This window comes from Lipotes vexillifer, unplaced genomic scaffold (genome assembly GCF_000442215.2).
Source record: "Lipotes vexillifer unplaced genomic scaffold, Lipotes_vexillifer_v1.1 scaffold1829, whole genome shotgun sequence".
Taxonomy (NCBI): Eukaryota; Metazoa; Chordata; class Mammalia; order Artiodactyla; family Lipotidae; genus Lipotes; species Lipotes vexillifer.
The window spans coordinates 12,274-16,680 of NW_006790200.1; positions in this window are offsets into that span (position 1 = coordinate 12,274).

Genomic DNA, 4,407 nt, shown 5'->3' on the forward strand with positions numbered 1-4,407 from the left:
TGAGCAGGCAGGCTTGTGGGAGGGTATCTCAATAACCAGACCATTAGGAAGGTCCTTGCCTATGGGGGTAACAGTGGGAAAGGAAACAAGTCTGTCTTGCAGAGCTAGAAGAGATGACTGTGATGACTAAGTGAACGTGAGGGAGTGTGGAGGGCAGCGGAGGTAAAGATGCATCGATGTTTAGCACCACAGCGATTTGGAAAATGATCCTGATGCAGACCGGAATAGCTGCCAAAGGACAGAGATGATCTTTTCATCAGTGCTAATGCCTATTATCATGGGGTTTGGGTTCTTAGGTTAAAGCAAAGGTATGGCATTTCATTAACCACTACCTACTGCTCTAACACCATGAAGAGGTCAGATCAATAAGGGTGAAAAGATCTCTGTATCCACGTAGAGTCACTAACTATAAGCACCTCATTGATCCTAGCTACTCAAAATCATGACATTCCTTCATAAGACATGATACACAGATTTTTTTCCCTCTAGCTTTGCTCAAAATCGCAATAAAACTAATTTAAGCTATGAGAGTCAATGACTTGAAATTTAAGCCAACTGACCACTAGAATGAATAGCTTATGATTCTTTTTTTTTTTTTTTTTTTTTTTTTTTTTTTTTTTTTTTTTCTTTTTTACTTTAACATTTTTTTGATTTAAAGAGAGCAGCCAATATGACTGAAGACAAAGCCAGACCAGACATTTTTCCAAGCTAGGGAAAAAGGAAATACAGTCGAGACAAATAACAGTGAAAACTAACTAAATGACATAAATAACACCTTTAAAGAGCATGTTTTTATTTTATTTTTTCCAGAGCCTTTTATGTGAAGGTAGCTTTGCCCAAGAATCCATCACAAATATGGAAAGGAAAAGTGGGGTTAATTAAATAGGAAGAAAACATCACAGCAAATAGGAGACTGACAGCCTCCACTGCATCATATGTAGGATTCGATACAAAGTATTTCACAGAGACAGTCACCAGGAACAGGAAGGTCAACTATGAGTTTCTTTTCCCAAGAATGCACTCTTCTGGGCACTGCCGATTCATCACTCACTAAAAACCCGCAGCTGAAGAAAACATTTTCGGATCCCTTCGCTGAAATTGCTGCAACCAATCTATTTTCAGCTCTATTTCTCTGAGACTCACAGCAGAAGTTCTTAAATGATCCTGGGGCCAGGTTTTGTTAAAGGTGCCAGAAGCATTTAAGACGGTTTTGTTGCTTTGCTTTCATTTTCAAATAATCTGCAACTGAAGGTACTGGGCTAGAGTGAATGCTTTCCCAGAAGCAGGCCTCTCTACCTCTTGGTCATCTGGGTCTGTTTTCATGAAATAATCATGCACCGAAAAATCAATGAACAACTGCAAATGATTATTTAGTAATTACATTTAGCTCCAACAGACACAACTCATTAGGACAAGAAGAACACACAATGGCCATTTTTAACTCTGAAAATGCCAGTTGGGGCAACCAACAATGCAAGCTATGCCACTCCCCCTCCTCCCTCAGGGCCCCTGGAGGTCAAATTCAGGCTCCGCATCATGTTAAAGGCAATACCTTTCTCACCACACAGTGAGGCCGAGGAAACGAGAAATCAGGGTCTGTGCACTAAGAAACTTCAGAACAGGCTAAGGGAGCAGCAAGTTTTTAAAGCAATAAAACTGGCTCTATAGAAAACGGATTTGCTCATTAATTGAATGCACCTACTTTGAATTTCCTCTAAACGTAATGTCACGAGTAATCATTTCAGGGGCTCAAATAGCAACAAACCATTTTGCTCACTATTCCCCATCCCTGCTACAACACCCACAACACTACTCCACCTCTCCTGCCCACCGTGTCACCTATACTGTCGGCTTCCTGTTGGGTTTGACTAGTGGGGGCACCAGACAAAGACGGGAGGGCTGGGAAGAGAGCAACGGATTTTGTTTCCCCTGCTCTCCCCGTTTCACCTCAGTGTCTGACCACAGTTATGGCCCTTCACCGCTACGGCTCCTGTCGAGTGGCCCTTCCACCACGGTTACAACCCTCCCTGGACTCCACTATTTGTCCCTCTTGTCCCTTTGGCCTGGGGATAGCAACGGCTTCCCACTGTCGCTAGTTCCTGGGGGCTAGACCACCCCTTGTTTGTTCTCATAACCCTGCCCACGGGTTTGCAATAATCCCTTCCTTCACTAAACTCTCTTCATTTAAACCCTCCGAGGTAAATTCTGTTTCCTGACAAGATCCCAATGCAACCACTTTGCAAAATAAATATAGCAGTGCTTGCTTCCTCACTGAAGACGGTGAGCAAACACAAAAAGACCAGTACCTATGAAAAAAACGTGCATGAGCAAAAACAAACCTCCACCAACCTGTTTTGGCAAACTTGATGTATTTAATGTCAAAAACAGCAAAATATAGCTAGTATTCCTCCTTGCTAACTTCTACTCCTTTTTTTGAAATGAAGGGGAAAAAAATCTCACCCACTCACTCCCACCATCAAAAAAGCCTCCACTGCATAAACCCCAGGAAAGCCTAATTCTAAAGACTAGTGACTCTCCGTTAAGTCCCATGGATGCTTAGGACAGATGAGCTTTTTTCCCATTCTTATCCTTCTGCAACTACAAAAAGAAAAGGAACATTTTCTGAGTCTTTTTCTTTGGTGCCCAGAATTTAATTCACTATACTGCAGAATGGGTGATGATACTGCCTTTCAAAAACTAGAATCAAGTAACAAAATAGGGAAAAAAATAAATAAAAGCACTGTTTCATCCAAATTGTAGAAGGTGGTATGTGACACTCTTAAAATCTGTTATCAATTCTAAAATTATATCTCAGACAGCAGTTCTTTTTCTTCAGTCTAGGTATTTATTTATTTAGCTGGAGGCTGCAATTCTTTTACTATCATTAACCCACCAAAAGAATGTTTGTTGAATTTGCAACAAGTTGATCAATTGTACAGTTTTCGAGTCTAAATGTAATGTTTTCATTGGATCCTCTTTTTTTTTTTTTTTATTAAGGTACGGGCCCCTCCTAACATTGTAGCTTTGAATTAATAATCAGAGCACATGTTTTAACCCAGGCACAATTAACTAATCAGACTATCTCTCCTGCATTTTTCTTTAACACAGGGCTGGTTATTCTCACCTCAACCCCTCTCTCAATGCATTCTCCAGATCCATTCTCCATCCTCTCTTCTTCCTCTGTGCCCAGCAACTGTATTGTCCATTCCCTGCCCTCTGGCTTCTTGCTAAGTGGTGCCAATGCGGGGCACCCACAGGAGCGCAAAGACCCATGTCCTCTGAACACTGGAGTCTTAGGTTCTGGCAGTGGCTGGTTCTCCAACTACACATCCCTGACTACTGCTGCACCTGGTGGCTGGTCCCAAAGAGGGGAAAGCTTTTCACTGCTGAAAGCTCCTGGTTGCCTTAATATCCTTTATTTGTTTCTCTCACCCTGCCTACAACTCCAAAAACAGCACTTTTGCTAAATTCTCTCCAGGCTCTTCCAGAGTGTGCTTTCTGTTTCCGGATCTGTCCTGGACTGACAGAAGCAGGACTTGGGATGCAAAGCACAAGGTACTCCTCAGGCAAGGGGAGGTCTCCCAGGCACTGGTTTCTGAGCACTTGTCAGGTGTGCCCAGGGTCTGTCCCTGGCTTTGGAAGAGCAATGGCGATTGAGTTCTAGTGTCTGAGAACCACCTGGGAGCTTATTAAAAATACAGATTCGAGGAAAGACTAAGAAACTATCACAGATTGGAAGAGACTAAGGAGACATGATGACTACATGCAATGTGATGTCCTGCACTGAACAGAAAAACGGACATTAGTGCAAAAACTGGTGAAATTTGCATAAAGACTGTAGCTTAATTAGTATTAGCGCATTGATATTAGTTGGTTAATTTTGACAAATATATTCTGCTTATGTAAGGCGTTAACATTAGGGGAAGCCAGGTGAAGGAAATATAGGAGCTTTCTGTACTATTTTGCAACTTTTCTAGAAATATATTCCAAAATAAAGTGTTTATTTTTTAGAAAAGCAGACTCCCAGACCCTGCTCCAGACCTCTTGAATCACAATTTCAGGAGTGGATATTTAAGCAGGTGGCTTGAGAACTAAACTTTGAAAATCACTGTCCCTAAAGGACTTGGAAACTATTATCTCAGGCTGAGATAAGGATGGAAACAATTGTTTACGAATGCCAAATTGCAGCATAATTACTTGACTATTTAAGGAAAAGAACTAATCAAAGCTTTGTCAAAGTTCACCTTCTATTCCAGTTAATTAGAATGATTCATCCCTCGACCAGTCTCATATTTAGTTTCCTGCATAAAAACACTTGAAAAGGTACAGGTAATTATAGAACCAAAAAAAGAAAGTGACAGTAAAGCCCTTCCACTTCCTCCTCCCTCTGAGATCAAGGGTTTTTTT